This window comes from Carassius auratus, chromosome 3 (assembly GCF_003368295.1).
Source record: "Carassius auratus strain Wakin chromosome 3, ASM336829v1, whole genome shotgun sequence".
Lineage (NCBI taxonomy): Eukaryota > Metazoa > Chordata > Actinopteri > Cypriniformes > Cyprinidae > Carassius > Carassius auratus.
Window position 1 is genome coordinate 10,180,271 of NC_039245.1, and position 22,750 is coordinate 10,203,020.

The following is a 22,750-nucleotide window of genomic DNA, read 5'->3' on the forward strand; positions in this document are numbered from 1 at the left end:
CATCCCAAAGAAGCCCAAGACAGCAGGACTTAACAACTACAGACCTGTGGCTCTAACGTCTGTCGTCATGAAGTCCTTTGAAAAACTGGTTCTGGCTTATCTGAAGGACATCACTGGACCCTTACTGGACTCCCTGCAGTTTGCTTACAGAGCAAACAGGTCCGTGGATGATGCAATCAACATGGGATTGCACTTCATCCTGCAACATCTGGACAAAACAGGGACTTATGTGAGGATCCTATTTGTGGACTTTAGTTCGGCATTCAACACCATCATCCCAACAGCCCTTCAGACCAAACTGACCCAGCTCTCTGTTCCTAGCTCTATCTGTCAGTGGATCACCAGCTTGCTGACAGATAGGCAACAGTTAGTGAAACTGGGGAAATTCACATCAAACAGCTGCTCCACCAACACGGGTGCCCCTCAGGGATGTGTTCTCTCCCCTCTGCTTTTATCCCTGTACACCAACGACTGCACGTCTAAAGACCCCTCTGTCAAGCTCCTAAAGTTTGCAGACGACACTACAGTCATCGGCCTCATCCAGGACGGTGATGAGTCTGCTTACAGACAAGAGGTTGAGCAGCTGGCTGTCTGGTGCAGTCTCAACAACCTGGATCTGAACACGCTCAAAACAGTGGAGATGATGGTGGACTTCAGGAGAAACCCACCTGCACTCCCCCCACTCACCATCATGAACAGCACTGTGACTGCAGTGGAGTCATTCAGATTCCTGGGAACCACCATCTCTCAGGACCTGAAGTGGGACATTCACATTGACTCCATTGTGAAAAAGACCCAGCAAAGGTTGTATTTCCTTCGACAGCTGAGGAAGTTTAATCTGCCACAGGAGCTGCTGAAACAGTTCTACTCGGCCGTCATTGAGTCTGTACTGTGTACTTCAATAACTGTCTGGTTTGGTTCAGCAACAAAATCGGACAAAAGAAGAATACAGAGAACTGTTCGGACTGCTGAAAGGATTATTGGTGCTCCTCTACCCACCCTTCAAGAACTGTATACATCCAGAGTGAGGAAAAGGGCTCGGAAAATCACTCTGGATCCCTCACATCCAAGTCATCCCATCTTTGAACTTTTGCCATCTGGCCGGCGCCTCAGATCCGCAAACACCAGAACAGCAAGGCACAAAAACAGTTTCTTCCCCCAGGTAATCTACCTCATGAACAGTTAAATGTTCCCTACTTATGCTTATAAATGTGCAATATCCTTATATTTATTTGTTAACCCTCCATCCTAGAACATTCCTGCATCTCACTCAATCCTATTCCATTATCATTTATAGCACAATTGTTTATACACTTATTTATTTGCCAATTTGTAAATCTTGTAAACCTTTTTTTTTGTCTGTGTGTTGTTGTCTCTGTGTACTGGAAGCTTATGTCACTAAAACAAATTCCTTGTATGCGTAAGTGTACTTGGCAATAAAGCTCTTTCTGATTCTGATTCTGATATTACATTAGATAATTTTTGTTATTGATCAGATATATTTAGTAGTTCTCACTACAGAAACATAGGATTTGTGCGTATATAATGCTTTAAAAATAATTATTTAAAGATCATTGTAACTAATTTATGGAAAGTTTCAGGGATGTAAAATTAATTTATAAAAAGCATCAAAATGACTGTAATATTTTATAACAGGTATCTACTTTAGGCTATTTCATCAGAGCTCACTTCTATGTCCTTTTACTTTATGTTACTATTTTTGAATTATTTACTGAATATTTACTGAAAATTAATGTAAACATTTTTTTTCATTTCAGATCTGATGGAAGAAAGCGAGGAGAGTGAAGAACTGAGTGAAGCAGAGGAGAAACATCACGAGAACCCTGGAGAAAAACCTTTGAGTCGCTCAAAGACTAAAAAGACATTTTTAAAGAAAAGAAGAGTCAAGAATTCTTTGACCTGCTCTCAGTGTGGAAAGAGTTTCACAACCAAACAACATCTTGATGTTCACATGAGGATCCACACCGGAGAGAAACCGTTCACATGTGATCTGTGCGGGACAAGCTTCACAGATACAGGGAGACTCAAGAGACACATGAGAGTTCACACTGGAGAGAAGCCGTTCACGTGTGATCTGTGCGGGAAGAGCTTCACACAGAGAACACATCTTAAGGGACACACGAGGATCCACACGGGAGAAAGACCGTATGCATGTGATCAGTGTGGAAAGACTTTCACACAATCACCACACCTTAAAGAACACATGAAGATCCACACCGGAGAGAAACCATACATGTGTGATCAGTGTGAAAAGAGATTCCCATACAAACATGAACTTACTATTCACACGAGGATCCACACCGGAGAGAAGCCGTATGCTTGTGATCAGTGCGGCAAAAGATTTGTTTCTGGATCACACCTGAAGAATCACCTGACAGTTCATACGAAGGAGAAGCCACATTCATGTTCTGATTGTGGAAAGAGTTTTTCACTTCTGCAAAGTTTAAAAGGACATCAGAAAATACATACCGGTGAAAAATCTTACATGTGCTTTGAGTGTAAGAACACTTTTATTTCAGCAAACTGTTTAAAACTGCACCAGAGGATTCACACTGGAGAGAAACCTTACAAGTGTTCACACTGTGACAAGAGATTCAGTCAGTCAGCAAGTCTGAGAAAACACGAGACGATCCACAGCAGAGAGAAACCACACACATGTGATCAGTGCGGGAAGAGTTTTGCTTTTAAAAATCACCTGAAGATACCCAAGAAGATCCATGCAGCGGAGAAAAGAGTATATCAAAGCCGAATTCCTCAGGAAGTCATAAAACATTCTGTGCCACAAGTCCCAAGGAAGATAACCAACCAACCAACTTGTTCACACAACAGCTTTCAACATTAACACCACTAGAACAATTATTGACTATTTTAATTTGCAGAAGAGATTGTCAAATTTGTTGTTCGTAATTGAAATGCAACGCTGGGCATCACATGGAAACCCATGAGTTAAACACTTCCATTGACATCCCCCCACCCAGCAGAACCAGACTGAAATTCCTAAGGGGGAAGGGCTTTAAACCAAAAAAAAACCTTAACATTGTGCCTGATGTAAACAAATATCTTAATACTCTAACTTTATAATCAAGTTTATCAAAGAGGATTTCTGAACAAACCAATATTATTGTATTTTTGTTTTAACATAAACTGGTTATTGTAGCTTCTTTGTTTTGCTATATCTCTTTTTTGTTTGTGTTTAGGTTTGTACGAAGTTTTGCCATTTCCATGCCTCACGTGTCTGGTTTTGTGTGAGAGCAAAGAAAATCTGCGCGTGAGCAGAGAGTTTTGCGCTCGCGCATTGTATTTACAACATTTGTCAGTAAAATAACACCATAAGAAATTCTTTATCACAGCCCTGAGTACCGCATTGAGATGTCTTGGGGTTAAATGACTTAAAATTAACGAACTGACAAGACTTAAAACACGTGAGAATGAAAAACTTTCTTGAGGAAGCAGCACTGGCCTGATCATTAAGACAGCTTTTAGGGTCTAAGGTGACAGACAGGGTGGCTGAAACCCACCTAAAAAAGGTTTAGTACCCAACCCCATCCCCCCGGTATAGTGTGCGTAACTACACTGAAACATGAATATATAACCACTTTACCTGATTCACTGTGATGGCTGAATGTGTTTCTGAGATAACAACATGTCAATCCGTGATTGGATTTCCGACACTGTGTTGTGCCCAATTTCGACCCCCTGCCGAATTATTACCCCCCTAGTATTGGTAGGGTTAGGAGTAGGTGTGAAGGAGGGGTTAAGATTAGGCAATCAGGTAGCAACTTGAACAAGGAGGGTAATAATTCGGCAGGGGGTCGAAAATTGTGCACAACAACAGATGTCAATAATCGTGACTGATACTCGAGCCAACTGTCGACTAGCAGCGGGAGTCAGTTTGCCCCCTAGTGGATGGCTAAAGATTTTCTAACTCATAAATCTAAGAACTATTGCAATTAAAAACTGTTACATATTTACCTATATTATTCAATGCTAATGTTGTCCTGTCAGACAACATCCACAAAGAACACTGAACCATATGGCTAATAACTTATCCTCAAATATACACTACTGTTCAACATTCAGTAAGATATTTAAGACATCTCATGCTCAAAGCTTTTTTTTTTTTTCAGGAAAAAAAGTTAAAAAGAACAGCATTTTTTTTACACTCACTTTTTATTGATTTAATGAATAAAATAATTATTTAAAAATGAATAAAAACTATTTATTTATTTTTATTTTTTGTGATAGGGGCATGGCTCATCCCACTGCTATTGGGAGAAGATGCACAAGCTCTTAGTCCAGACTCTCTCCACCTTCCCGTTCTCCAGTGGCTTTTTATCTGGTCTCTCCATGCCAGTTACTGCAATCGTAGTAAGCCAGAGTGCAGTCATCTCAGCGCTTACTGGTTTATGATTAAGATGATCTTATTGGTGTAGAGAATTATGACGCTGTAAGCTTGGAATGCAGAAATAGACGTTCAGATTAATAAACTTTTAATATATATAAAAAAGCGAATATAAACATAAATATAATACACTTAATCACCCCTTTAAACAATTTCTAAAATCATTGGTAATTGAAATATTGCACAGAATTGTCACAACTAAATTAAGAATTCATTAATTAGATGGACTTCATGCATGCTTAAAGCAATACATAGCAAATGATGTTACCATATAATGAGAAACCTTAAAGAACGATAGACTGATGTAAATGACTATAAAAAAAACATGCTCCTGATGCTATGCCAGCAGATAAGATGAATGTGTTCCACAGCTGCACAGAGATGTAAAGCAATCAACTCCAGCTCAGCTCTGAGGTTGTTAGTTGGTTGTATTTGCACTTGTTGATTCCTGCTGTAAAAACTGCATTACCCATGATTCAGTCAGAACTCTCCACCAGAGAACAGCAGCATATATACAGCAGTGTAAAAAGGTATAACAACTATAGTGCACATACACAAGATATGAGAAGTAACTTTTGATTAAATATCAACATCTCATTGTGAAAGACAAAAGGCCTTTAATAAATTGAGCTCGAACACAAAATTCATTTTGATTTACAGTTTTTTTCAGTCGCTAACAAGCATTTGTCCAAGCAGTTGTCACATTTTCAAAACTCTAAACACAATTAGCACAGCATCTGTCTATTGTGGCCATACCATTCACACATTTCATGTCGTTTTCACACAATATGGGGTCATTAAATACATTTCCACAATGCTTACATTTTCTGAACAGACAAGCTATACCTTCCAACAAAATTATGGATCGTTTTTGTAGTATTTACAAATGTTAACACACAACATCCCACAATAGCAAAAACAATGTTCCAAACCTTATATACAGTATAAAAACCTCTGCTTCTGCAATGATATCAGTTAAAAAACAATTTATCTTAGCTGATTTATGTTGTGTAAATTAGGCCAACCACAACTGATTCCAATCTGGCTTAGACTCAATGGCAGGGGTTATTTTTTAGACAATAAACTTATACAATAAAAGGAGGACTTTGAAGAGTGATGTTTTTGGAAACAGAAACAGAAAAAGAGAAACACTGTAATGTATGGACGAGGAAGAGTAAGAGCAAGGGGCCCAGGGAGAAGAGCAGGAGCAGTGAGAGATGCAGTGAGAGGAGCAGGAGAAGTGAGAGGAGCAGTGAGAGGAGCAGGAGCAGTGAGAGGAGCAGGAGAAGTGAGAGGAGCAGTGAGAGGAGCAGGAGCAGTGAGAGGAGCAGTGAGAGGAGCATGAGAAGTGAGAGGAGCAGTGAGAGGAGCAGGAGCAGTGAGAGGAGCAGGAGAAGTGAGAGGAGCAGGAGCAGTGAGAGAAGCAGGAGCAGTGAGAGGAGCAGGAGCAGTGAGAGGATCAGTGAGAGGAGCAGGTGCAGTGAGAGGTGCAGTGAGAGGAGCAGGTGCAGTGAGAGGTGCAGGAGCAGTGAGAGGATCAGTGAGAGGAGCAGTGAGAGATGCAGTGAGAGATGCAGTGAGAGGAGCAGGAGCAGTGAGAGGAGCAGTGATAGGAGCAGTGAGAGGAGCAAGTGCAGTGAGAGGTGCAGGAGCAGTGAGAGGATCAGTGAGAGGAGCAGTGAGAGATGCAGTGAGAGATGCAGTGAGTGGAGCAGGAGCAGTGAGAGGAGCAGGAGCAGTGAGAGGAGCAGTGATAGGAGCAGTGAGAGGAGCAGGTGCAGTGAGAGGTGCAGGAGCAGTGAGAGGATCAGTGAGAGGAGCAGTGAGAGGAGCAGTGAGAGGAGCAGTGAGAGGAGCAGGAGCAGTGAGAGATGCAGTGAGTGGAGCAGGAGCAGTGAGAGGAGCAGGAGCAATGAGAGGAGCAGTGAGAGATGCAGTGAGAGGAGCAGGAGCAGTGAGAGGAGCAGGAGCAGTGAGAGGAGCAGGAGCAATGAGAGGAGCAGTGAGAGGAGCAGTGAGAGATGCAGTGAGAGGAGCAGGAGCAGTGAGAGGAGCAGTGAGAGGAGCAGGAGCAGTGAGAGGAGAAGGAGCAGTGAGAGGAGCAGGAGCAGTGAGAGGAGCAGTGAGAGATGCAGTGAGAGGAGAAGGAGCAGTGAGAGGAGCAGGAGCAGTGAGAGGAGCAGTGAGAGATGCAGTGAGAGGAGCAGGAGCAGTGAGAGATTGTTTTTATTTAACCCCCCCCCCCCCCTTTTTTATCTGGGCTTTTTGCTGTTGTTGTTTTATGTTCAGAATGCTCTTATGTGTTTCATTGATATTTTGTTCACTGTAAGCAATACTGTCGAACCTGTTCTGTTCTATCATACCGTGTTTCTACTGTACTGCCTCCTGCAGTAAACAGTAAAGGGAAAAATTGCTTTTTACTGGAATGCTTTTGAATGTGAACATTACTGTACATTTGGACATACAGTTCCAAACCAAGAAATTTAGTGTAAAACAGTGAATTGCATGTTTTGCATGCAAATACCTGAAAAACTGAAACATAAAAGTCTATGCAGTTTTAGTAATGTCAACAATAGCCAGTATTTTGAAACCTGGTGTACTTTGATTGACTGCATGTACCTTGTGAGATGAAAACAAGTGTTATTCTTTGACAGAATAATTTAATTTTGAGTCAGATTTCCAGTGTTTTGGTAAAGTTGGTGTGTGCAGATAAAGATGTGTTCTATTTTGAAATGAAGATTTAGTATATATTTAACAAAATGTGTTTTTGAGAAGAAAATTATCCATTTGGCCAATTGTGTTTTGTAGGTGTGAGTCTGTGATAAGAGTTTAGAAAACATATCTGAAGTATGGTTAAGCACTTGTTAGCGATTGAAAAAAACTGTAACACTACGGATGGTTTCAAACACTTATTGTTCACATGTTAAACTGACTTGAAATGGTTACTCTGGCTTAAACAGGGCTCCAGACTGCAACTAAAACGGTCACGTTTGTGACCAAAATATGAATTGACCAAAATGAAATATTAAAGTTTTTGCTGAGGTCACCAGTGGTGACACATATTAAATGGAGATGATGTGCATCAAAGTTTTAATAAAACAAACAAACAAAAAAAAGAGTTTCAAACAGTCCTCATCTCTGCCGCGCAGCAGCGCTGACACACACCTGATGAACACAGCTCAGTTGAGCAGCGCGAGAGAGAGAGAGAAAAGATGGAGACCTAAGAAGTGAAAGTGTGCTTTAGTACTTTTTAGTAAAATTATTACAAATTCATAATGAAATTCTTGGCCTAGTGGTTAGAGAGTTTGACTCTTAATCCTAGGGTTGTGGGTTCAAGTCTTGGGCTGGCAATACCACGACTGAGGTGTCCTTGAGCAAGACACTGAATCCCCAAATGCTCCCTGGACACGCAGCATAAATGATGACCACTGCTCTGTGTGTGTTCACAGTGTGTGTGTGTGTGTGTGTGTGTGTGTGTGTGTGTTCACTGCTCTGTGTGTGTGGCACGTCCTGATTTTGCCAAGTCCGATGTGTTCCTAGGTCAACATATTTTGTTGACCCTGGAACAACATTTTACTCCAAAAATATATTCTTAACCATATCCCTACACCTAAACCTAACCTTAACCATGAGTAATCCCTAAAATCAGAGGAAATGATAGATGAATGACACTGATGTACAAGCACCAAACACTGATTTTAAGCATAAACTTCACAAAATCTATAAACTGGTTCTTCAAATCTGATTGGTTAATCACAATGTTGTTCCAGGGTCAACAACGATGTTGTCCCAGGAACATGTCTCACTTGGTAAAATCAGGTTAGGCGTGTGTGTGCACTCTGGATGGGTTAAATGCAGAGCACAAATTCTGAGTATGGGTCACCATGCTTGGCTGAAAGTCACATCATTTTTAATTTTTTCAAACAATAAATACATTTTTGGCAATCTTTAATGCTGCAGGCGGGATTGCTTTAGCGCCTCAGTTCAAGTGGCAAGTAAACCATTTAATCTTGAACTTTACTACTGTAGTACATAACGATCATGAATTATCATCAAACAGTAGGCTATTTAAAAGAGAGTCTACAGTACAACTTACTGAAATGTCTTGTGTAAAAGCTAATTCAGTGTTTCAAACTGCGGAAAACGTGTAAAGCTTGTAAACATAATATACATTTACCATCATCTATCATCGTCCAAAAGCTCATCAGTCAGCTAGAAAAAGAACTAAAGAGGAGCATTTTGCTATGTTTATGTGCTATTATTGCATATTCATATTTTTACTTAACCAGTTGTCTACATGATTAAACTCCTATAAAATTACATTTTACTAATTAAGAAAAGCAGTCTGAAAGTGTGAAAGACATCTTGAAAATAAAGGTGCTTAAAAGGTTCTTCACAGAACCAATCAGTCAAAGATCCTGTAAAGAGACATTTCTTGTTCTTCAGATGTAAAAGGTTCTTTATGGAACCATTTAGACAAAAAAAGGTTCTTCTGTGGCATCGTGAAGCACCTTAATTTTTAAGAGTGTATGACAATATTTACAGGATGATTAGAGGAAGAGCCAAACTACACTCAGGGGCCAAGTGATGCTTATGATCAATAATATTGTTACAGATTCTGTGTAATAAACAATGTGTGACTGTAAATTTCAAGTAGGAGAATACTTTTAGTTCTGACTTTAAGTGAACCTTAGTTCCCTGGTCATCTACAAGATGGATTAAAATGCTGATAAAGTCAAGATAAGATGAGACAAACACATTACAGTATGATTAGGTGTGGTACCCAAAAAAGTCATTTGGTGCACACATTTTTTTTCTTACAGGATCCAATGGCTCCTTACTTGATTTTATTACTTTTTTTTTTGTCTGCAGCCCTGTTTACTCAATGTTTTCATGTTGAAAGAACATATTTCCATCACATAGTGTCAGGATCCTGGACCGTTCTGTGTCGTATTTTGCCCCATTTCTGTCCCTGTGTGTCCTAGTTTAATTAATTAGTCATTCTGTTCAACTGTGTTCCCCTGATTGCCCTGTTGTTATGAGTCCTAGTCTGGGGTGCGTTTCCCAAAACCATAGTTGCTAACTAAGTTAACGACTTTGTTGGTTGAAATGCAATATGCAATTTCCTATTGCAAACCAACTAAGTTGCTAACAGGTTAGCAACTATGGTTCTGGGAAACGCTCCCCAGTTCAGCTTTTTTTCTGTCGGGTCTACAAGTGATGTACCTGTGTCTACCTCCTGTTCCTTATGTTGGATTAATGTTGGATTTACCCCCTGTGTTAACTCCACCTTGGTCTGGTGTGGACCGTCCTGCACCTCAGGACTCCTCTGCTCTTGCCTCACCTCGTCCTCGGCTCTGCTTCAGTCCTCTGTTGCTCTGGCTCCACCGCAGGCTCCCAGATCCACCGCCGTCGGTCAGAGCCTCCTCCATGGCTCCTCCCTCCATCGTCTCCACCCTAGACTCTGTCTGCCTGCCCCCTGCCGGGTGTCTGTCCTTCTCTAGAACCTCCATAGTTCTCACCGATATCCCCACTTCTGTTGTTCTGTGGTGTGAGGACGCACTTTCCGGGAGGGGACGTGATATGTCAGGATCCTGGTTTACCCCGTGTGTTGGATTTGTGGAAGAGATTTTTTTGATTATCCATGGCTTGATCAAATATAGAAAAAAATCATCTCCACTTCCCATCAAACTTTGCATGGGTGTGGATAGGGAGAGTAAATGTTCAAATACTGTTATTGTATGCTTTTTCTTTACAAAATGTTCTTATTAATTAATTAATTAAATAACATATTAATTGCAGATCAAATGTGACCAAAAAACTACCCACAAAATATATTTTAAAGTCATTATTGTGTTACATGAGAAAAGCATGAAATAGATAATATACAAAGAGCTTTAGAAATAAACTTTTATTTTGGGATTTTGGGTGAAATATCACTCTATTCACATTTTTATTAATGTTTTATTTTATTTTTATTTATTTTATTGATTTTTTTTATCAATATGTACATGTAATAATACTCTAAATAAGAAACGACCTAAAACTTTTTTTCATTCCACTCCACTTTCTCCAGAAGAACATTAATTTAATCTTTTTGAAAGGTATTTTATTTCTCATTCACATCAGGTGATGAATATAACGTTCAAGGATTATATTATATATGAGGTAATATTTCAGCACTTGACAAATATATAGCACGTAGAACATGTTCATGTTAAGTGCTTTTTTGGGAAACACACAAAGAGATTTATACAGGTTTGGAACTACTGGATGGAGGATTTTATACCATCATGCTGATAGCATTTCTTAAAGGGATAGTTCACCCCTAAATGAAAATTATTTCATGTAATCACGCTCAAGTTGTACCAAACCTGTATCTCTTTGTTCTGATGAACACAATGGAATATAGATTGAAGAAAGTTTGTAACCAGACCATTTAGGACACCATTTGACTTCCATAGAAGGAAAAATAAATACTAAAGAAGTCAGTGATACCCTAGAACTGTTCTGTTTCCCACTTTTTTCAAAATATCATCATTTATGTTCATCAGAAAAAAAATGTATATACATATATATATATATATATATATATATATATATATATATATATATATATATATATATATATATATATATATAACGTTCAAGGATTATATTATATATGAGGTAATATTTCAGCACTTGACAAATATATAGCACGTAGAGTTACCAGTAGGTTCAGCAGATTCTCAGAAAACAAATGAGACCCAGCATTCATGATATGCACGCTCTTAAGGCTGTGCAATTGGGCAATTAGTTGAATTAGTTGAAAGGGGTGTGTTCAAAAAAATAGCAGTGTGGCATTCAATCACTGAGGTCATCAATTTTGTGAAGAAACAGGTGTGAATCAGGTGGCCCCTATTTAAGGATGAAGCCAACACTTGTTGAACAAGCATTTGAAAGCTGAGGAAAATGGGTCGTTCAAGACATTGTTCAGAAGAACAGCGTACTTTGATTAAAAAGTTGATTAGAGAGGGGAAAACCTATAAAGAGGTGCAAAAAATGATAGGCTGTTCAGCTAAAATGATCTCCAATGCCTTAAAATGGAGAGCAAAACCAGAGAGACGTGGAAGAAAACGGAAGACAACCATCAAAATGGATAGAAGAATAACCAGAATGGCAAAGGCTCAGCCAATGATCACCTCCAGGATGATCAAAGACAGTCTGGAGTTACCTGTAAGTACTGTGACAGTTAGAAGACGTCTGTGTGAAGCTAATCTATTTTCAAGAATCCCCCGCAAAGTCCCTCTGTTAAAAAAAAGGCATGTGCAGAAGAGGTTACAATTTGCCAAAGAACACATCAACTGGCCTAAAGAGAAATGGAGGAACATTTTGTGGACTGATGAGAGTAAAATTGTTCTTTTTGGGTCCAAGGGCCACAGGCAGTTTGTGAGACGACCCCCAAACTCTGAATTCAAGCCACAGTACACAGTGAAGACAGTGAAGCATGGAGGTGCAAGCATCATGATATGGGCATGTTTCTCCTACTATGGTGTTGGGCCTATTTATCGCATACCAGGGATCATGGATCAGTTTGCATATGTTAAAATACTTGAAGAGGTCATGTTGCCCTATGCTGAAGAGGACATGCCCTTGAAATGGTTGTTTCAACAAGACAGTGACCCAAAACACACTAGTAAACGGGCAAAGTCTTGGTTCTAAACCAACAAAATTAATGTTATGGAGTGGCCAGCCCAATCTCCAGACCTTAATCCAATTGAGAACTTGTGGGGTGATATCAAAAATGCTGTTTCTGAAGCAAAACCAAGAAATGTGAATGAATTGTGGAATGTTGTTAAAGAATCATGGAGTGGAATAACAGCTGAGAGGTGCCACAAGTTGGTTGACTCCATGCCACACAGATGTCAAGCAGTTTTAAAAAACTGTGGTCATACAACTAAATATTAGTTTAGTGATTCACAGGATTGCTAAATCCCAGAAAAAAAAAAATGTTTGTACAAAATAGTTTTGAGTTTGTACAGTCAAAGGTAGACACTGCTATTTTTTTGAACACACCCCTTTCAACTAATTGCCCAATTGCACAGCCTTAAGAGCGTGCATATCATGAATGCTGGGTCTTGTTTGTTTTCTGACAATCTACTGAACCTACTGGTAACTTGTTTGCCACGTAGCAATAAAAAATATACTAAAAACCTTGATTATTCTGGTTAGTCACATTGTACTGCTATTATTTTGAACAATACTGTACATGCAATGGGATATTTTACTCCGCAACTACAAAACCACAAAAACTACAAAAAAGTAACTTTTTAACTATTTAGATGTGCTTCTAGGCTTTGACCCCTTTAAATGAAGGCGATGAGATTCTTTGAGGTTTCTTAACAAGTTGTGATTTAGTTCATGAGTAAATACTACCATGCCTCTTGTGCACACACTCTCTCTCTATCTCTCTCTCTTTCTGCAGTGCGCTCTCTCTCTATCCATGCCTTCCTTGCATTGGCATCTATGTTTAATGTGTGTATGCTTGTGTCTAGTCAGATGTTGTATGTTCCCCTGTAGTGTAGTTTAATAAACAGCCATATGTATTCATATTTGGTTGTCTGTGTTTGCTGCTCACGGGACGAGGTCACTTTAACGTTCTGGTTTTGCTACATGCTCTGGGAGCAATGTATTAGTAGTAAAGGGGGAAGTCGTTCAAGGGGGAAGTCGTGGCCTAATGGTTAGAGAGTCGGACTCCCAATTGAAGGGTTGTGAGTTCTAGTCTCGGGCCGGCAGGAATTGTGGGTGGGGGAGTGCATCTACAGTTCTCTCTCCACCTTCAATACCATGACTTAGGTGCCCTTGAGCAAGGCATCGAACCCCCAACTGCTCCCTGGGCGCCGCAGCATAAATGATGAACACTGCTCCGGGTGTGTGCTCACAGTGTGTGTGTGTGTGTGTGTGTGTTCACTGCTCTGTGTGTGTGCACTTCGGATGGGTTAAATGCAGTGCACAAATTCTGAGTATGGGTCACCATACTTGGCTGAATGTCACTTCACTTATAAGAATTGGCATTAAGTACAAAATAGAATTGACGAGTGTCTGTTAACCGTAAAAAACAAAAAACAAAAAAGAAATCAAGGGTTTAATTTAAAATGCAGAACAGGGGCCCGTTCGTCGTACGTCGCTAACTCAGTTAGCTGGATTTGATTGTTGATGATTTGGCGTGATCTTGGATCGTTGGGTTCTTCGAAGCTCATCCCGGAGCTGCTGTCATAGCAACAGGTCCATTAGCTTAAACCTGCTCGGGAGCAGCTTATTTCATGTAAACAGGATTAGATCGCTTCTTTTAAACCAGAACTGATACTCAAAATATGTCTGCTACCACCGCTACTTTATTACAAGAGTATAGTACTGATCCAGGGACAACAATTTACAATAATAATCATTAAAAAAATTATTTAAAAATAATATGAAAAAAACCTGTCCATAGTCCATAACAGCCTACTAGACAGCCAATTTTACTCACTGAAATATTTATTTGTCATAAAATTATTAATTCATAATTGTATGAGTCTTACACACATGCTATACAGATAATAGAGTGGTGCATTATTTTGAGTGATGACTGCTATTATAAGAGTGGCTTGATGGAGCGCAGGAGATGCAGATAACATGATATTGACCCTTAAGAAACTTTCATTAATGCTTGTAACAAATCTGTCCAAATATAAAATGAAATGAATAGATAATTTCTACATTGAAATAAAAATGTAAAGACTGCACAACTATTATAAATTGCAAATCTAAATAAATGGGAATCATGAAAAAAATTCTAATAAAATAAAAACATGTATCTATTATCTGTTTCATGTATCTATTATAACATTTATGTAGTTTTGTTTGCTTGGCTATTTCCTTATAAAAGTCCTTATTTCCTTATAAAAGAAATTTGTCACGTTTTTCGTCAGGTGTCGTTTTAAATTATATGACGTCATTACATTGCCGTCTTGCCACCAGCCAATCGCTGCACTGCTGATCATGGTTTCGAGTATCGATACATATCCCCTTTTAAGCCAACACATGAACACGCAATTATCTCAGATAACTCAATCCAGCGATACTAATCATACACAACAGGTGTGTTCGAAGAACCCAATTAGCCGGATCATGATTAGCACGATGATATCATCTTGGATGTGTCATTTGATCTCGGATGTAATAAGCGACGTACGAAGAACAGGCCCCTGATCAACAACCGATCCTAGATTGATAACGTGTTATTGTTTATTTTGTATTAGCCTACATTACCTATTTTAATAGTGCTTTTAGTGCAAGGTCTGTTTTTATTGTACATCCAACACTTTTTTCTTTCTAACCAAAGCGATGCTTTGCAATGCTTTTCATATTTTCCTGGACCTTGACACTGTTATTTACTTGGCAGTCTATGGGACAGTCTCAAGCCTCCCAGTTTTCAAATACCTTAAATTGTGTTCCGAAGTAAACTAAGCTTTAACAGGTTTAGAACGACATCAGGGGACGTGATTAATGACAACATTTTCATTTTGGGATAGAGTATACCTTTTAGCGTTAATCAAAATGTCAGAAAGACCACCCGGAATGGAAATTAAGCAACTGTTTCTGGCAGACTGATATTGTAGTTGCTACTTCCAGCAGACTGATGTTCAATGTTGTGTGTTCATGCAAAAAAATTTGAGTAATCATGTAAATATTGTTTAGTTAATACTTCTTATTTATAATTGTGAATGTCTGCCGATCAGTGGAATATTTTGAGACATGTAATGGCGATCGCGATGTGATGCAAAGGTGCATTATCAACATCAGCCATCTTGCAAACAGACACTACTACTTGCCCCTCCCACAAGAAGCGGATTTCGCCTCAGACGCGCGTCGATTTTGCTTCAAACTTTTGCTTTCTAGGCATGTCTATTTCGCTCTAGATGCACGAATGCATTCAAAATGTTCAAGCGGCAAACTAGACGCGGTAGACGCAAATTTGATGCTCTATTCTCGTTTGGTGTGAACACAGCATGATCACGTTGAACTCACACATGTTGTTGTATTCCATTCTGCTTTATGCCGTGTATTGGATTTTACTTTGTTATATAATATCAATATATTATCTGGCAGTTGAGTATTCATTTGTATTCTTTATCTGTTTCACAGACCACACACACACACACACAACACAATAACCTGTCAAGTACTGCCTTTTGATCTATCACATCTCCAAATGATGTTATAATGGATATCACTGACTACCTGAAAAGTACTATAAAAATCATTGAACCATGCCTGATTCTCTAACCAGAATCAATGTCCATATTTGTCTGCTGGTAGAACTGAAACTTTAACCCTCTGGAGTCAATTTAACGCGTAAACAGGTTATGAGTCATTTTCTCCTGATGACCCCGAAAAAAAACTTAAATTACACTCTACGTTTTAATCATACAGATAAGAGCAATACATCAATCGAATCTGTAAAGGGTCTACTTTTTTGTATACAGACATAATAACAACAAAACATTGTGCACTTATAAAATAAAGATAACAAACAAGGTGTGCTGTCTGCAGCCTTTGTCTGCGCTGATCTTCATGTACAAACACATCATTAAAATGAACTGAATACTCAACGAAGAGACATGAGAGATATATCTATAGAAAGCCTGACATGTCTGCTTTTAAACTAAACAAGTGCCGCCGAAAACAAATATTCTGTGATAAAGTAATCCATATGAATGTCTGTTTTTCACGTCTCCCTTCATTATATCTAATGTGACCATGCCCCCGCGCTGAACGCTCTATTCAGATTCAAACTGAAGCGCGCGGCTTGAATACACACACAGAAGAAAGAGCAGCGAGACTGTTCTTCAAGTTTTTTTATTTTATTGTTTGCTTCCCGATGAGAGGAATGAGACATAAATCACCCCAAAAAGATGTGATGTGGTTGACGATTTGAGATTTGGATTTCCTCAGAAAAAAAAAAAAAATGAAGCACTTTATTCAACAGAGATAATAAACATGAGTAAGTCTCTTTTTATTTATTTATATACTTGTACTAGTTTTCACATAACCTGTAAACATTTTACTAGTTACACTTTTTCATGGTCATTATCATAAGTCGTTATCTGGCTCGGCTCTGTGTTCATCTTCACAGCAGTTCAGTCAGTCTACTGTTTGAGTACATGAATTACTCTGGGATATTGGTTTGTTTGAACTCAGAGGGAGTGTCAGCCACGTTAAAAAAGTTAACAGCTTAAGTCATTTGTAGATTAATGCTTATTAGAGATGCGAACCGTATTCTGGACAAATGTGGGCAAAATAATTTTGATTTATTTTAAAAAAATACTTCCCTTGATCTGAGCGGTACAAGACTTGGTTACTTTTCCTAAGTTTGCCTCCTGAACACACACACATTTTTTGATTCAATTCTACAATGTTAAGTGGGTGAAAAAAAAAACTCCTTAATCTTGTATTTGGGTCAAAAATGGGCACCCATAGAAATGAATGGGAAAAACTGTAATTTAGAGCATTCTTCTTGTTTTTTTTTTTGTAAAAATAAATTAATAGATCCAATACAATGCATATCTAACATACACTCAAATGAAGAGCTGATCCTGTACAACATTCTCATCATGGCAAAAACTCACACTCATACACACACACACAAACAATGTATTCAATGAGCCTGTGACAGAGCTGGGCTAATGTCTGACCATGTTTTTTGGTATGATCCAATCAACCACCTGGCACCTGACACCTTCAGAGTCAGATCAAACTGCTACTGCAAGGTTTGTTGTTACTTCCAAACAAAACGTTTATGTAGCATATGCTACCTAAACCTGCAGTGGCAGTTATTTTCTCAGTTCACTGCAAGCAGCACAATGAGAAGGAGGTTTAGTGCAGCAGAAACCCTGGATATTCTCCTGGAATCCAGTTGGGAAGAAGGAAACCAGGCAAACTGTGGTTTGGAGTCAGCAGAGGATCAAGGATCTGAACAGTGATACAGTGGTTCATAGAGTTCAGCCTATATATGCAGCCATTAAGTACTATAGCCATCTAGTGGCTATTGATATTATTGTTTTTGGTTAATTTAATACCAAAATGAGACACCAGGTGACAGCAAAGTCACTTCATCTTTAGGTTTTAGCTCTAAGAACTTATTGAAATGATATTTTAATGTAGTTAAAAAAATTAAAAACATAAAACATAAAAATAAGCATAATTTACATAGAAAATATGGTACTTTTGAGGTAAATAAATTCAAAAAAATATATATATTTTTTTAAAAAGCACCATAAATGGATAGACAAAACTTTATCGAAGACAATGATATAACATTTATAATAAATAAAAAATAGGATCACACCTGAGTCCTCTGTGCCCACATTTGTCCACAATTACAGGATTAAGGGCTATAAAGTGAATACGGTTTGAGGGTTAAAATGATTCAGTTCGATTTGGTGAACTGAATGATTCGTTCTCGAACCGGAAATCCAGACTGCTTTGTTTTGAACTCTCTCTCACAACAGACACGGAAGAGAAGACAATGCTGAATAAAGTGGTTGTTTTTGCTATTTTTGGACCAAAATGTATTTTCGATGCTTCAAAATATTCTAACTGACCCTCTGATGTCACATGGACTACTTTGAAGATGTTTTTCTTACCTTTCTGGACATGGACAGAATACCGTACACACAGCTTCAATGGAGGGACTGAGAGCTCTCGGACTAAATCTAAAATATCTTAAACTGTGTTCCGAGGATAAACGGAGGTCTCACGGGTTTGGAACGACATGAGAGTGAGTTATTATTGACATAATTTTGCTATCTGGGTGAACTAACCCTTATGAGTATTTTAAGTCATGTGGCACTCGCTCACTCCACGACTGTATTATGTGCCCTCGCAGTCACATCCAAAGCCTCAAGTATAATATACAAGTTCTTATTCATAGTTTTTTTGTTTAAGCATCCAAATACAAACAATATGATGTCTGATGGGTTTTGACAAATAAAACAGTTTGATGGCACACTCTACTAAAATACAGGGGGGAAAGAAAGAAAAGGCAGAAAAATCAATAATTAAACAACACTGCTTGTGTTGTATCAGACACTTGCAATTAACATTAAGCTATATAAAAACAAGCTCAAATGGAGTTAACAAGGTCTTTGGCTGGTGAATGAGGAGATCTGAGGCAAGTGCAGCACATTAAATGCCATTACCAACTTTTACAGGTTAGGGTATAACGTTTATTGTTGCTATGGGCACTTAGTTTTTTTTTTTTTTTAATACACTTAGCCAAAATCTCATGATATAAACGATTAAGCACTTATGCACAGCAGGACATTTAAAACGTACAAAAGTATTTTGGCTAGATGGTAAAAAACCTACTTCTCCAGTCTTCAACTACAAAAAAACTATAGTCTTAACAAACATAGTGTTTGAGTAAAGAAATGCCGTACTATTCAAAAAGTTATTAATTTACCCTTGCTTTGTGGAAAAGCAGAGATCTGTCTCCTCCAGGCTGTGCGCGCGTGTCAATCTGAGTGAAGCCGCTTGAAGTGACGAGGTTTCGCGAAAGATTGAGGATCCAATGGGATTACGAAGTTTTACAAGATCCTTTAAATACTTATCATTGGTTAAATATTTCTAAAACCCTGTGATTTAAAATAATAATAATGAATTATAATAGATATATTAATTTTGGATAATTTTTCAAGGCACATATCTGGCTATTCTCTGTCTGCCATTCTGAAAAGACGCTCCTGAAGGAGGGGGATCCGACAAAATGAGGTGCATGATCAGATTTCGGAGTTGTTCCGGCACAAATTAAGCCCTAGTCAGGATTCAATAAGTACAACAACAAGTTTTCAAAAGCTCTTCCGCCAACAAAATTAGCAGTTTTCCCTTGGAGACGGGCTTCATGTACTGCTGGCCACAGCTTGAGATGATGCGCTCTATCCACCTTCGAAAGATCTTCAGCAAATCGTAGACCCTGACTTTTCAGGTACTCAGATTTTTTCGCCGCTTTCCACAGAGAATCAGAAATCCACCTTGATGTAAACTGGATGATTATCCCCCTGGGTTCGTCAACGTTGGACAGCTCATTTCTCTTCTTCTGACCCAAGCGATGCACTGTGTCAATGAGATTGGGGAGTCTGGTCTTCTCTGTAGGCAGGACCGATTGACATATGCTGATAACTTCTTGTCGCACGTTTTGTTTGTCCGCCTCAGTTGCAGTTACTCACTGCGGTCAAGCCAGCCACCAAGCAGAAAAGCACGGTCAATCTAGCCACCACGTTATTTCTAGGATCGTGTATAAACTGCATATTACGTTAAAACCGTCAGAGAACTCATCTGAATGCAGTGCTCTTCCAGCGAATGATATTTTTTTCCCCCAACACACAGTCCCTTACTGTCTGATGCTGAATACCAAAATAAAAACCCTCTAATACTCATATTACAAAATAAGAACAATAATATATGCTTGCTGCACCTCTACATTCGAAAAGCTATAAAAAAAAAAAACGTTCTAGATTGCACAGACTGGTTCCACCAGAAAGTACAGTGTCAGCTAAATTCTATAAGAATAAAAGTTATAGATTGTGCAGACCACTTTCACCTCAGATTGAGAGTACACCTTTCCACAATGTCAGCTGCATAGTTTCAGGGACAGTCTGATGTGGAATAACAAAATAAGAGCCTCCCAAATCTCATAAGCTGCTGAATCTCTATTTTCAAAATAATTAAAAATAATTTTAAAAAAGTTATAGATTGCACAGGCCACTTTCACCTCATATTGAGAATACACCTTTCCACAATGTCAGCTGCATAGTTTCAGGTAAGTCTGATGTGGAATTACAAAATAAAAGCCTCCCAAACATCATTAAAAACCTGCTGCATCTCTACTTTTAAAAATATATATTAAAAAAAGTTATAGATTGCACAGGCCACTTCCACCTCAGATTTAGAGCACACCTTGCCACAGTGTCAGCTGCATTGTTTCAGTACTGTCTGATGTGGAATTACACAATAAGAGCCTCCCGAATCTCATAAATAAGCTGCTGCATCTCTATTTTCAAAATAATTAAAAATAATTTTAAAAAGTTATAGATTGCACAGGCCACTTTCACCTCAGATTGAGAGTACACCTTTCCACAATGTCAGCTGCATGGTTTCAGGGACAGTCTGATGTGGAATAACAAAATAAGAGCCTCCCAAATCTCATAAACAAGCTGCTGAATCTCTATTTTCAAAATAATTAAAAATAATTTTAAAAAGTTATAGATTGCACAGGCCACTTTCACCTAATATTGAGAGTACACCTTTCCACAATGTCAGCTGCATAGTTTCAGGTAAGTCTGATGTGGAATTACAAAATAAGAGCCTCCCAAACATCATAAAAAACCTGCTGCATCTCTACTTTTAAAAATATATATTAAAAAAGGTTATAGATTGCACATGCCACTTTCACCTCAGATTGAGAGTACACCTTGCCACAATGTCAGCTGCTTAGTTTGAGGACAGTCTGATGTGTAATTACAAAATAAGAGCCTCCCAAATCTCATAAATAAGCTGCTGCATCTCTACATTCAAAAATATATATTAAAAAAGTTATAGATTGCACAGACCCCTTTCACCTCAGATTGAGAGTACACCTTACCACAGTGTCAGCTGCATTGTTTCAATACTGTATGATGTGGAATTACACAATAAGAGCCTCCCAAATCTCATAAATAAGCTGCTGCATCTCTATTTTCAAAATAATTTAAAATAATTAAAAAAAGTTATAGATTGCACAGGCCACTTTCACCTCAGATTGAGAGTACACCTTTCCACATTGTCAGTTAACTTTTTTAACGTGACTGACACTCCCTCAGAATAAACCAATATCCCGAAGTAATTCATTTACTCAAACAGTACACTGACTGAACTGCTGTGAAGAGCGAACTGAAGATGAACACAGAGCCGAGCCAGATGACGAACGAACACACCCACTGCTGGAGCGGTTCTCGTTCTCAAGTCAAGAACTGGTTACATCGGTTTTCGGATCACCAGTACACTGAACCGAGAACCGTTTCTGTCGGATGTGTCCGATTGGAGAACCGATGAGCTGATTCTCGTTTCAAAGATGAACAAAAGTCTGGCTTGGAACAACATGAAGGTGAGTGATGAAAATCTTTGGTTTAACTAACACATTAGGTAAATGGGTTCCCACAGGAGAACCAGTAGATCTCTGCCTGATCTCTGATCTTCTGCTTCTTCTGCTCCTTCCTCCATCCCAATTCTGGATTAATGAGCCACAGCAGATGTTTCCACTTTGAATGCTTTAGCCTAGCTGTTTTTTCTCCAGCATCTAAACTGAGAAAGAAAAAATCATAAAAAATTAAAGAAATTTAATGAATCTCTTGCTACATCAATGGTTCCCACCTCATTCAACAATTCTGTCATCATCCCTGTGCCTAAAAACAATAAACCCTCTTGTCTGAATGACTATCATCCAGTTGCCCTCACATCAATAGTCATGAAGGTCTTTGAGCGACTGGTTAAAAACATAATCTGCTCCTCCATACCGGATACTTTGGACCTTCTTCAGTTTGCCTATTGCCCAAACAGATCCACTGATGATGCCATCTCTCACATCCTACACTCTTCTCTCACACACATTGACAGCAATAACAGGAACTATGTAAGGCTGCTATTTATTGACTATAGCTCAGCTTTTAATACATAGTACCCATAAAGCTAGCTTCTAAACTCTAGCTTCTAAACAGTCCCACAGGGCTGTGTCCTGAGTCCCCTGCTCTACTTTCTCTACACACATGACTGCGTGTCTTCGCACAGCTCCACATCTATTATCAAATTTGCTGATTATACTGTGGTTGTGGGCCTCATTCACAACAATAATGAGACTGCATACTTGGATGAGGTAGAGAAATTGACATCATGGTGCCAGGACAACTCTCTCTCTCTGAATGTGAGCAAAACTAAAGAGCTGATTGTGGACTTTCAGGAAGAGACTGCAGCAGCCCTACACTCCTCTTATGATCAGCGGGACCCCTGTGGAGAGGGTGAGCAGCTTCAAGTACCTTGGTGTAAACATCTCCGAGGACCTGACTTGGACTACTCACATTCAAACACAGGTTAATAAAGCCAGGCAAAGACTGTACCATCTGCAACAGCTGAGGAACGTTCTGTGAAGCGCAAACGCACGGGTGAAATAAATGACCCGAGATGGTTTTGGGACAAGAGAAGCAACAAGACACGGGTAAATATTGGAGTTGCATTTCCAAGATAGAGAGAGCTTCGTGACAAGTTGAAACT

General features: G+C 38.9%; 1 pseudogene; it reads left to right on the forward strand.

Annotated features, from left to right (window-relative positions):
* The first annotated feature begins 1,781 nt into the window (after positions 1–1,781).
* On the forward strand, positions 1,782–2,499 carry LOC113047503 (gastrula zinc finger protein XlCGF49.1-like; annotated as a pseudogene).
* Positions 2,500–22,750: the final 20,251 nt, after the last annotated feature.